The 13,596-nt window shown below is 42.0% G+C and overlaps 1 pseudogene; it reads left to right on the forward strand.

The window, feature by feature from the left end:
* Positions 1-2,509: 2,509 nt before the first annotated feature.
* Positions 2,510-3,460, forward strand: LOC112961686 (annotated as a pseudogene).
* Positions 3,461-13,596: the final 10,136 nt, after the last annotated feature.

The following is a 13,596-nucleotide window of genomic DNA, read 5'->3' on the forward strand; positions in this document are numbered from 1 at the left end:
ACTTCTTGACACAGGTGGTGGAGGAGCCAACAAGGAGACGTGTGCTGCTAGACCTCGTACTAACAAACAAAGAAGGACTGGTKGRARATGTGAAGGYYRKGGRMAGCCTAGGCTGCAGTGACCATGAGATGGTGGAGTTCAGGATCCTGTGAGGAGACAGAAGGGCAGTAGGTAGGATCGCAACCCTGGACTTGAGGAGAGCAAACTTTGGCCTCTTCAGGGACYGACTTGGAGGAATCCCATGGGATAGGGCCCTAGAAGGAAGCGGGGTCCAAGAGAGCTGGTTAATATTCAAACATCACTTCCTCCAAGCTCAAGAGTGGTGCATCCCTGTGAGTAAGAAGTCAAGCAAAGGGAGCAGGAGACCTGCATGGATGAACAAGGAGCTCCAGGCAAAACTCAAACAGAAGAAGGAAGTATACCTTATGTGGAAAGGGGRACAGGCCACTTGGGAGGAATATAGGAACATTGTCAGAGTATGCAGGGATGGGGCTGGGAAGGCCAAGGCCCATCTGGAGTTGAATCTGGCAAGGGATGTCAAGGACACCAAGAAGGGCTTCTTTAAAAGCATCAGTAACAAAAGGAAAACTAGGGAAAATGGGGGCCCACTACTGAATGGGGCAGGGGCCCTGGCGACGAAGGGAACAGAGAAGGCAGAGATACTGAATGCCTTCTTTGCTTCAGTCCTTACTGCTAAGACCAGCCCTCAGGAATCCCAGGCCCCGGAGACCAGGGAGAAARTCTGGAGAAAGGAAGACTTTCCCTTGGTGGAGGAGGAGAAGAACTGGGCTAGGGATTACTGAAGGACTGGAAGAAAGCAAATCTGTCACCGCAGTCTTCAAAAAGGGCAAGAAGGAGGACCCAGGGAACTACAGGCCAGTCAGCCTCACCTCCATCCCTGGAAAGGTGATGGAGCAGCTCATGCTGGAGKCCATCTCTAAGCATGTGAAGGATAAGAAAGTGATCGGGAGTAGTCAGCATGGCTTCACCAAGGGGAAATCATGCTTAACCAACCTGATAGCCTTCTATGATGGAATGCCTGCTTGTGTAGATGAGGGGAGAGCAGTGGATGTTGTCTGCCTTGACTTCAGCAAGGCTTTTGACACTGTCTCCCATAACATCCTCATAGGCAAGCTGAGGAAGTGTGGGTTAGATGAGTGGACAGTGAGGTGGAYTGAGAACTGGCTGAATGGCAGAGCTCGGAGGGTTGTGATCAGCAGTGCAGTCTAGTTGGAGGCCTGTAGCTAGTGGTGTCCCCCAGGGGTCAGGACTGTGTCCAGTCTTGTTCAACTTCTTCATCAATGACCTGGATGAAGGCCCAGAGTGCACCCTCAGCAAGTTTGCAGATGATACAGAACTGGGAGGAGTGGCAGATACGCCAGAGGGCTGTGCTGCCATTCAGAGAGACCCGGACAGGCTGGAGAGGTGGGCAGAGAGGAACCTCATGAAGTTCAACAAAGGCAAGTCCAGAGTTCTGCACCTAGGGAGGCATAACCCCATGCACCAGTACAGGTTGGGGGTTGACCTGCTGGAAAGCAGCTCTGCGGAGAAGGACCTGGGAGTGCTGGTGGACACAAAGGTAAGCATGAGGCAGCAATGTGCCCTTGTGGCCAAGAAGGCCAATGGTATCCTGGGATGCATCAGGAAATGTTGCCAGCAGGTCGAGGGAGGTGATCCTCCCCCTCTACTCAGCCCTGGTGAGGCCCCATCTGGAGTACTGTGTCCAGTTCTGGGTTCCTCAATACAAGAGAGACATGGCACTACTGGAGCAAGTCCAGCGGAGGGCTACAAAGATGATTAGGGAACAGGAGCATCTCTCTTATGAGGAAAGGCTGAGAGAGCTGGGCCTGTTTAGCCTGGAGAAGAGAGGACTGAGAGGGGATCTTATTAATGTCTACAAGTATCTGAAGGGAGGGTGTCAAGAGGGTGGAGACAGACTCTTTTCAGTGGTGCCCAGCGACAGGACGCGAGGCAATGGGCACAAACTGAAACACAGGAAGTTCCATCTGAACATGAGGAAATACTTCTTCACTGTGAGGGTGACAGAGCACTGGAACAGGTTGCCCAGAGAAGTTGTGGAGTCTCCTTCTCTGGAGATATTCCAAACCTGCCTGGACGCGATCCTGTGCAACGTGCTCTAGGTGACCCTGCTTGAGCAGGGGGTTTGGACTTAAACGATCTCCCGAGGTCCCTTCCAACCTCAACCATTCTGTGATTCTGTGATTGTTCCAAGGACTGCTTGAACAATTCTCTATGGGCCATAAAGAAAACATGATGTTTAGGTGACCATAGAGACATCTTCATATTGGACATGAAAATTCAGATGAGATAACTCTAACACTGTAATACTGAGGTGATTAAAGTTCAGGGTGGGGAATTCATACAGCTATTAGACTAAAATGTTCATATTTAATGTTCATTTAGACACCTGCTACATATCATTAAAGGTTGATTTTTTTTTTCTTATTTTGAATTGAAAAAACATTTATTCATGCTATTTTTCTCCCAGGTACAACTGAGATCAGACTGGAGAAATCAGTCCTCAGTCTCTGAGTTTATCCTCCTGGGATTTGTGAAAAAGCTTGAACTCAGAATCTTCTCTTCCTGCTGTTCTTGATTATTTACTTTGCAACTGTCACTGGAAACATGCTAACTGTTGTGCTGGTGGTGGCTGATCAGCACCTCCRTAACCCTATGTACTTTTTCCTGGGCAACTTGTTCTGCTTGGAAACCTGCTACAGCATCACCATCCTTCCCAGAGTGCTCACTAGTCTCTTCACTGGGAAAAGAAGCATTTATGTTGGGGGCTGCTTCAAACTATTATTTCTTTGGTGTCTTGACAGCCATAGAATGCTGCCTTTTAGCTGTGGTGTCTTGTGATCAGTATTTAGCAATTTGTGAGACGCTCCAATATATCACCCTGATGAATAGCCAAGTGTGCGTGCACCTTGCTGCCTATTCATGGTCAGCAGGCTTTCTGGGCAGCACCCTTTAAATTATTTTAATTTCCAAGCGAAAACTTTGTAAGTCCAATCAAACTGACCATTTCTTCCGTGATTTAGCTCCAATTGTGAAACTCTCCTGTAGTGACACTCACCTTGTTTTCATACTCTCTAACATTGCACCACTGATCCCATTCATTTTAACACTGTCATCCTACATCTGCATCATCAGAAACATCCTGAGCATTCATTCTGCCACAAGAAGGCAGAACGCCTTCTCCACTTGCTCTTCCCACCTCATGCTGGTAATAGTATTCTATGAGACATGGCTCACCACATGCATGGTCCCATCTAACCACATTTCAAAAGAGTTACATAAAGTTTTCTTTCTGTTTTACACTATCTTGATTTCACTGGTCAACCCCCTCACCTGCAGCCTGAGGAACAGAGAAATCAAAGAGACCCTGAGAAAAGCTGTCAAAAATGTGATGGGTATTTCTGAGGCGTCTGTTAGGTAATGAAATGGTACTTTCTGTATCTAATAAGCTGCAAGAGATCTTGTTATTCAAAGAATGTTAAAAAAAAAATGCAGTCTCATACTTCACAAAATCAATGTTCAGTAGGACACCTGAACTTTGGGAGAACTCTTCTGTGCATCTGGACTGGGAAGGTTCTTATTCATCCCTCCTTCATTTCAGTGAGCTGTCAAAGTTTGTGTTATGGTGATCAAATCTTCCAGCATGATTCCTGGCCTTTGGTGTCAGATTCTTAATTACATTTATTTTACATAACCCTGCCTGCCTAAAGCTAAGGTGTCAAATCTAAACTGGTTAGCCTAGTACTAATATCTGGTACTTCCAGAGGGGAATTGGTTCCCTGATGAAATGAACCTGACGGTCAGCCCCTGGATTTGATGAGGAGTGATTCAATGAACAGAGAAGTCAATCTCTGTTGACAGAGGGAACCAGAAAATAAGATCCTTCTCATCCACCTTCAAGCATCTTTTTTTTTTTGAAGATCTCTACATGAGCAAATAATCTAGATACTGCTTATGAGCAATGGAGATAAAAAGGCATTTGTAGGACATCATTCGTGCCACGCTAAGCTGGATACCTTAATTAAATCAGAAGAAATGGTTTCTTGGATTTCCTACAATTATCTCTTAACCGAAAAAAGACAGAGATTTAGATTTCAGCTTAACTGAGAAAAATCCCACTTCTGGTAAGTAACTTACACTTGGACAACTGGGATGGAATTCAGTTGCTTAAACATGGATGTCCAATGACATTTATACAACATTGAGTATCCAGGACATCCACAAAGTGCTGGCAGATTTGACATGTACTTATGGGACCCTTCAACCTACTAGAGCAGCAGCTGGAGACCAGGCAGGACATCATAAAGCATCTAAAGTGCCACTGAATTATTCTACTGACTTTTAAATATTTATAGAAGGATTCACTTGACTTCCTAGAGTATTGAGACATCAACAGGGAACTGGCAGATACAACACAGGAATTATGGAAGACCCTTGCCCTTTTGGAGCTTAATGTGAGGTTGCTCAGGTTACTCCAGAGCATTTCAAAAAGAACTAGACACCAATATGAAAGGAACCAAATCAAGGAGGTTTTCATATGGACAGGTCACTGTGACATGTCTTGTAAGTGCTTTGAGGTACATAAGAAGTCAAATCTTATTTTGTGACATTTCAAGTCTTAGCTTCTTACAAAAATAGCCTGTATCCCAGATGTCACAAGAGCTACATCAAAAATATCTATAGCGTGTAGGCTGGCTAATAATATCTACAGCCTGCCTTTGCAAGTGCAGTGTATACTACTAAAAGGCTCAACACTGACTGCCTAAGAGGAGGGGGAAAAAAAGAAAGAAAGAAAAAAAGACCCCCCCCAACATTTAATGCAGTTATCATTGCTTCTATTTTTGCATGTCCTTTAAGGGATGCTGGTCTAGCTTTTTCTCAGAACTCTTCTTGTGTCATTCATTACATCAGTGCTATTTAATTTGGTTTATTATAGTTCTCTCCCTTCTCAAAATGACTTGTGATAATCTCCTTAGAAAGATCTTTTGTGGTCTTCTGGGAAATTATTATTTATCACAGAAATACCTTTTCCTTGGCTTAGTCAATTGACTGGACTTATGGTTCAGACAAAAAAGTCAAAATTTTAGACACCACTGGGAATGATTTATTTTATGTAACTTTGATATCTGCACTGGGGGTGGGGGGCTGATTCTGTTCCCTACGCATAGATACCTAATGATAATTTATATTTTAAGGTATTCAGGCTTCTGTTGCACTTACAAAAGGTTACAAGAATCTCAGCCAAAGTCCACAGATACATTCTATGTTACTTGTGTTGTCAACACCAACAGCTAGATGCTGAAATAAAACCCGCTAAGGACAAGATTCATCTCACTTGATGGTCTAAGTCCATGATAGTGGTTCAGGCACTGTTTTCAGTCAAGAGAGGAAGACTGGGCCCTCAAAAGGGTGATTCATCCCAATAATTTTAGTCATCAGTCTTAAGAAAACTAAACCACATTCCATATCCTTATTGGCCATTGGGCAAGCAACTGAAACTTAGAAGTGTAAGTCAGAGGCTACAAAAACGTAACAACATTTATGCCATCCTCGGAGTATTATTTCTTGGCTTCATATAAGTGTTGTGTTCTTTGGAAATGATGCTGACCCTTAATGCTCAGCCAATGGGTGATGGGTACATGAAGCACCTACATAAGCCATTGTAATTTGCAGAGGGTGATAATCAACTCCAGATATAGACACCTGGATTTAGTACTGGGCAGCTGTGTCCCTGTTAGGTGGGTGTCTCAACACGTGATATTGCCAATGCAGATCCACTCAGTAAAGTCAATTAAGCCAGTACAGAAATTAATCTGATCAAATGTAGATCTCCTTTAAAGTGACATAAAACACTCTCTTCTCCTCACTGGCTGTACTGACCCGTTCTGATTATGATCAGAACTCAGGCACTCAGCAAACACAGGAACAGCAACATGGAAGACATCAGAGGTAGGAGTAGTCAGTTGCCTGAATATTGACATCTAGTGACATTTTGAACACTCATGGATCCCACCTGCCCTCCAAATACTGCTTCAGAGTGTGAGAAGCTGAGACCATCCTGCAAGATGGGTCAGATCTTCTGTCCCATCTGAAAGTCTTGAATATCCTAGGGAATCTCAAATGCCATTAGACATTTCTGTTAAGGCAATTTAGTCCCACCTGTGGAGTGTGTCCTTGCTGCCAGTTTGGGTCACTCCCTTTTCACTGTAGAATTCTCTGACTCTCCACTTTGCTGGATAATTAGATGGTTCTCAGGATCCATTTTGCAGCAAAATACAAGGCAATTCTCAAGATGAAGTCTTGGAGTGTTTTAGTGGTTTGATTAGTCTCAATGACTGCTCAAAGAGAATGAATGGATGAAGCCATTCCAGGGTTGTTTTCTACATCCATTTAGAAAGTTCTTCAGCTGTCTCAAAGCCAAGGAAGGCCAAAGAGGACCCAGAGGAAAGCTAGACCAAGCCGATAGTGTCCCTCAAATTTTTCTAGTCTCAGAGAATTCATACCTTCAGAAAAGCCCTTGATCCTCCAGGCATGTGGAAGGGACCTTTACAGTGCATAATTATAGCATAGTGCTGAGCAGTGCCTTTGGATTTAAAAAAAAAATACTTTGGAGTAAACTATGTTAAGTCCCAAGATTGCCATGAGGTAACAGATGAGGAGAAATACCTGACCATGCATGTGATGACTGAAAGGTACATGAAGAAATACAAAGACCTGCAGGATTAGTACCAACCAGAGATTGCTAGAAGCACTGTACATATTTCATGTTACTAGACCTATCCAGTGGAGGGTATTCATGAGCAGATGGCTGAGAGAAGCAGTAAACATCTGAAACCACATCAAGGAATATTGTGCAGATGTAGCTTTAGGCTAGGGGAAAGCTTGGAGAGTTTGACCRTTCAATGTAAATGTGGAACTGCAGGGACTTGCTTCAGGTGGCTCAGGGTTTAGCCTAGTCTGGCCTTGAAAACCTCCAAGGACCTCTCTGGATAACTCATTCCAATGACTGATTGTTCTCAAGGTGAAAAAGGCTTCCCTTAAATATAGTCTTGTTTAAATTTATGCATGTTGTCTCCCATTCTCCCACCTTGTGCAACTATGAAGAGCCTCATTCCATCTTTTTGATAACATCCCTGTGGGTACTGCATGGCTGCTATTAGGTTTCTCTGAAGATTCCTTTTCTGCAGGATCAGTAAGCCCACCTCCCTCAGCCTCTCTTCACAAGACACATGCTAAAGCCTCCAACCATCTTGCTGCCCGCCCTGTGAACTTGCTCCCGTCTACTCATGTCTTTCCTAAATTGGGGGGGGGGGGGRAACTGGATTAAATAGTCTAGATGTGGCCTAAATAGTCTAGATGTGGCCTAATGAGCGCCAACTAGAGGGAGACAATCACTTCCCTTGATCTATTAGCTATGCTCCTGTTAGCAAAGCCCAGGATGCTCTTGGCATTTTTGCTGTTGAATTCCTTGCAGTTCCTGTTGGCCTGTTCCTCCTGCTTGTCCTTACCGGCAAACCTGCCTTTGAGCATATTGACTGGTCCCCTCAATTTGATTTAATTTGAAAAATTGACAAGAACATGCTCCATTGACTCTCCTTCAGTTCATAAAGATGTTTAAAAGGACATGTCCTAGCACAGGCCCCTGCAGCACTCCACCTATTATTGGCCTGCAGATAGAGTACAAATGATTAATCACTACCTTCTGAGCAAAGCCATCCAACCAGTTTTTACCCATATACTTGTCCACCCATCCAGACCATAGCATCTTAACTTGGATATAAGAATTTTGTGAGAGACAATGTTGAAAGTCTTTAAGGTAAATGACATCCAGTACTCTCTCCTGGTCCACAAATCCATTCATTTTATCATGGAAGGCAATCAAGTTGGTCAAGCATTATTACCCTTGGCAAATCCAGTCTGACTGTTCCAAATTACATTCTTTTCTTTCATGTGGCCATACATGTGTTCCAAGAGGACTCACTTCTTTATTTTCACAGGAATCTAGTGTCATTTGAGATGGCAAAGGGTATATGAGGAATCAATACAAGACTGGTAGCTACAGTGCAGGACCCAGAAGAAATAACCTTTTTGGAGTGGCAAGGTATGACATGCTGGGATACCTTGGAGCATTCCCAATTGCCATACACATCTCTGTGAACAAGAAAATTGAGATCCTAAAGCTAGGTAGGATGGATTACACGGTAAGTGTTCAGTATTGCACTTCCTTTATTCTTTTAGGACAATGTTGAAGTCCCAAACTTCATATTTCTTCAGCTGAAGAGTACTAAATACGACTTGTGAAGCAGGAATCAAGACACATTGAAAAGTTTACAGTAGTGTTCATATAGCTAAGGCTGCAGAGAGGTGAGTAGAGGACTGTGAGCTCATCTGGTGTATCCAAGTTGTATGACACACAAGTGCTTTTGAGATCCTGGCTAACACTTCTCATGGCCTTCTAGACCCTCAAAAGTCCCTGCACACACAGAGAATTGGGAATTCTTAGTGAGATCATCTGCCTGATTTACTTGAAAACGTCAAAGTAGAGCACATGAACATTTTCTGCTTTATATGTTATGAGTACAGTAGAATTTTGCTCTGAATCTCTGCTTGTGAGTAGTGCACAGTTCCAGAGAATGTTTTGAACTAAACCTTAGAAAGCAAGCCTCCCATTTCATGCCTGAAACCCAAGAAGCTGAACATACACTGTTCATTTAAAGAAAAATTCAGTCTGAATCTTACTCTTTCAGTTCAGACTGAAAAGGAAAAGTGGGGGATTTGAGCTATCTCCCTTGTCCTGTAGGCAGCACCGTGAGAAGAGAAAGGAAAGTCAGATCAACAGAAGACAGGAGCCATGAATACTGATGCTGGAGAACACAATACATGTGAAAGGAAGACAAGGGTGTAAAGACCAGCTCAGTAAGTTCCTTGTTTATTTAACTAAACCTATTTGAAGAACTTCCTGAAGAAGTTCAAAGGCAGACAGAACATGAGATGCAGAACTTCAGTGCTTCCAGTAATAAGGGCTGGAATACACATCCTCTTCCCACTGGGGTTGATGTCAACTGATCTAGCATTGAGTGAGCGTCTCAGGTTGTGCAAGATGAGCTCTGCAAGAAACATTTGAATGTTATTTTAAAATTGATCTCACCTGACTGCTGATATTTACTATGCCAGTGTCAAAATGTGACCCACTAACCCTTAAACTGTCTCCATTGTCAATGGTGAACAGCACTGGACTGTCCTTAGCACCTGTTTTTCTTTTTCTTTCTTTCTTTTTTTTTTTTGGTGCAGTTCATGTCTTTTGGATACTTCTGTTCTTTTGTGTTGCAATAAAAGGAGTTTAAGACAGTTGGCTCAGATCTGGACACCTGGCATTTTGAACCCTTTTGTAGGGATGAGGAGACCCTCCCAGAACCTTTGAACAGATAAGAATGACCAGAAAAAAATATATCCTCAAAAAATTGTACCTTTCGGAGTGAAGCTGTCCTAAACCACCTCCGTAATGAGAACAGCCACCCCATCTCAGAAATGCTGGAGCTTTTTCCCATGATCATAAGCCTTGGGTAGCTCGATCCATTTCCTCACTTAAGCACCAACTTTTTGGTAGGGTGCACGCTGCCTGTTAGCTCAGGACAGGATGTGGGTGGGGGAATAAGGGCAAAGAACGCAAAGTAGAAGACATGAAGGAAAGTGCTTCAGCCTCTTTCTTGGGTCAGTCCATTAGGGCATCTTTAGCTGGGCACAAAGAAACTAAACAAGTATATGCATAACTTAAAGTATGAAGCAATTATTTTGGTCTAGTGCACATAAAAGATAGCTAGGATGTAATAACTTGTTACTCTTGTGTGTTGTGTTTATGCCCCTGATAAGGCAATCCAAAAAGCCTGTGCTGGCCAAATAAGCATCAGTCAGAAGGAGCAGAATCAGCCTCCAAGGCTTCTTGGAATGGATTCTAAGGGCAGAGCAACAGAGATACACTCATGGCCCTTACACTTAGTGCTGCAGAGTTGTTGTCTGCCACCATCTCTATCAACAGTGATGACACTAATGACTGGACTGAATGAACTGATGATTCCTGACTAGCCCCTGACTAGCCTGACAAACCTCCCCGTTTATTTTCCTTTAAGATTTTGTACCTTTCATATTGTTTTCCCTCTTGAATCCTTGAGCTACCAATGATCCTATCTCAACAATCCCACTTCTGTCTGTAATCAGACAATCCCAACTTTCTTCTGTCTCTATAGACTTTCTCACAGCCATGGTTATGCAGCTGTGTCATAACAGACTGGAGTCTCGAATCTTTGAAACACTAGCAGCTGAATCCTGTGTAGGGTGGGAGCATACAGCCGAGTCTACAAACACAGGGTTACAGATCCCTCTCTTGATGGCCCAGTATCTTGGATCAATAATGCTATCACTTGTGTTTGTTATTAGAGTCTGGTATCAGGCTGAACCTCTTGTTACACCTTTACTTGGCAGGTTGCAGTGACCAGAAGACCTAAGCTCTTCTTAATGGTAGTGTTCATAAGTAAACCCTGTGTTACCCTTGCTCACATGATTCATTCATGATGTCATTCTGCTGTGTATCAAGGGCTTGAGCTGTGATATTTTAGCTTTATTAAACAAGCCAGCCATATTAGCAAACATTTGACAATATTATGAGGATTATTATTTTGATACATTAAAAATTAATTTGTGAGAAGCTATCTCTAGTATGCATACTATAAAACAGTGTATCATACAATAATTTTAATTACAGAAAAACACTGTTGCTAAATGCTTGGTCTTCAATGACAGTAACATTTGCATTTGCATATGCATATGATGTTCTAATACCTACATAAAATACATTTGTCATCTCTTGTTGCAAAACATCAGTGACCTGTACAAATATCAGTATTTTGTAATAATAATGTTATCAGGGTTTCTTTTCTATTTATTGAGTAGTTTGTCTTACTAAAAGTTATTTCATACAGCAAAGAAAACCTCTCATTCTATCTTTTTTGTTAGCTAATATTCCAGCAAATATCCTACAGCTTTCTGCAATCTTCTGTTCATTGCCACTTTGCTAACTATCCATTGGTTTCATCTTTTCTTTCTGTCAAATAAATAAACTTTATATTTAGCATAAATAAGCAATCATTACTCCTAAGGTAGCATTCTAATATAGCAGACATAGAATACTGAGTTCTAAAGCCACTATATTTTCTTGGCAAGAACAATCTTATTGCTGCGAATTGTTAATATTAGTTCTGTAATGCTTTGTTACAGCTCATAAGAAAATTTTGCTATTTGGGTGGTCAGTGCAATTTGTATGTTCATGGATATCTTTACCATTCTTGTTTTTAACTTAATGGAAATGCTGGTTTTAACACTAAACAATTTTACCAATTAAAATTGTGCATGCCTAGATTTTGGAAACATTACATGCTGTGGTTAAGCTCTTGTTGCTTGACAGTTGTAAATATCCTTCAATACTTATTTATACACCCTTCTATCAGTGTTTCCTAGTATCCTAGTTCAGTTATTTTATTATTCATTATTCACTTGTCCTATATTTCTTCTATACCTATAAACTTGCTCGAAAAGGGCATTATTGAAATCAACAGTATTACCACTAGGTCTACCTGTTTCTCCTAAAGTTACTTTTACTGAGTGGATCACCCAATAAAACAAACCAAAAAAGACTTACCAGGGCTATTGGGTAACTATAATTTTCACGCACTTGTACCAAAGTTTTAATCATAACCAACACAATCAGTTTTTCTGCATTCATATAATGTTTCACGATCAATCCACTGTTGTTAAGGCACCCTTTTTAAGTGCTCTTATTGTCTAAGTTGTTCTCACAGCCAGCCACTTCCTATGTGAGGAGGCAAACCCTGTACTGCAGGAACACAATATATAGATATGAGAATGTTTGGGATATTCAGGAGTCTGGGCATGAACTTGCTTCAGCTGTTGAAGTGCTCCTATCTGTTGTCATCTCCATTGCCATGATCTGTTCTTCTTGGGCAACTTAGTAGCTTAACCATTCTGAGGCAATTTTTGCTATGATTTTTAGATTCCTGACTGTGGGTCAGAGATTCTTCTCTGCTTTCTTTGGATTCTTATACTGCCTTTGTGCTGATGAATTTGGACATTTTATCAATACCTAAGCATGATTTTTTTGTACATTCTATTTTTCTTTTTCTTTTTTTTTGGAGGGGAAGCAGACCTTTGGGAAGTTCCAGATCCACTTATCTGGAGTCTCAAAATGCTGTTTAAGAGATGGCTTGATAGTAGCACATCAGTGTATTGCTGGATTTGTCTGCTCCTCTCCTGCACAGCCAGACTGATGCCAGATAAAACTCTGCTAAATCCAGAATCAAAACACTTTTAAAAATGAAATTCATGCCTAAAATACCCTTCTTCTATTCAGGACTCTCTTCCTGTTAAACAAAATATGTCTCAGCAGTTATCTGAGTACAAATCAATTCTAAAATCTTTGTTTCTTCTTTGTAGTCRATGTAAGAGACAAACTGTATTGTTTGGCGACTGTCTAGGGTCTTCTCTAGGAACCAAGAATCTTGCAGTACAGTAAGTGAGGCCCCTCCTAGTGAGAATTACAGAAGGAAATAGACTCTTCTAAGAGTCTGTAATAGTTTACTTCAATCATGTCCAGGGTTTGAACTTCACATTTGTGAGCTGATACAGAGATCCTAAGCATTGGCAGATGCTTCTCAAAGGAAGTGACAAGTGCTGTTAAATGACTCCTTTGTGCCTGTGTTGCAATACAGCACATGACCTTTCTTATGGGTGTAATCATAAAATCAAGTTTTTTGCTACAGTGGAAGCACTCTTCACTTAATACATGATTTCTTCAGTGACCTGTCTGGCCATCAGAAAATAGTGCCCACTGGGGGTCTTTTCATGACTCTTACACCTCCTCTTAAGACTTGAATGCTTTTGGGGAGGAGATACATGGACGGGTCAGTTGTGACCAATACATAATCTCTTTCCTTTCCTCTGCAGCCATTGTACAATGGATGGAGAAGGAAAATATTCAACTAAGCCACCTCAACTGAATTCCTCCTTCTGGGATTGTCACTCAGGAGTTGCAGGTAACACATTCCATTATTTCCTAATTGCATACCTGGAAGCTCTGATGGGAACCTTCTTGTCATCCTGGTTATAGGCTATAGTCACCATCTCAACACACTCAAATACTTCTTTCTGATGAATCTGTCTATTCTTGATATTGGCTCCATCTCAGTCACCATCCCAAAATTCATAGATAATTCCCTTCTGAACACTGCTTCCATTTCATATTTTGGTTGTATCACAAGTCTTTGTTTTCCGTGCTGCAGCCAACTTAGCCTTGCTCACCATAATGGCCTGTGACCACTATGTCACTATCTGCAAACCGCTGCACTCTGAGACAGTCATAAACAGGACAGCTTGCATGCAAATGGTTGTCAGTGCATGAATTACTGCTCTTTTCTACTCTGCACTGCACACCAGTAATACCTTTTGCTTACCCTTCTGCCAGTCCAGCTCTCTCAATCGATTCTGTGA

This window comes from Apteryx rowi, unplaced genomic scaffold (assembly GCF_003343035.1).
Source record: "Apteryx rowi isolate R43461 unplaced genomic scaffold, aptRow1 scaffold_1364, whole genome shotgun sequence".
In the NCBI taxonomy this organism is placed as follows: Eukaryota; Metazoa; Chordata; class Aves; order Apterygiformes; family Apterygidae; genus Apteryx; species Apteryx rowi.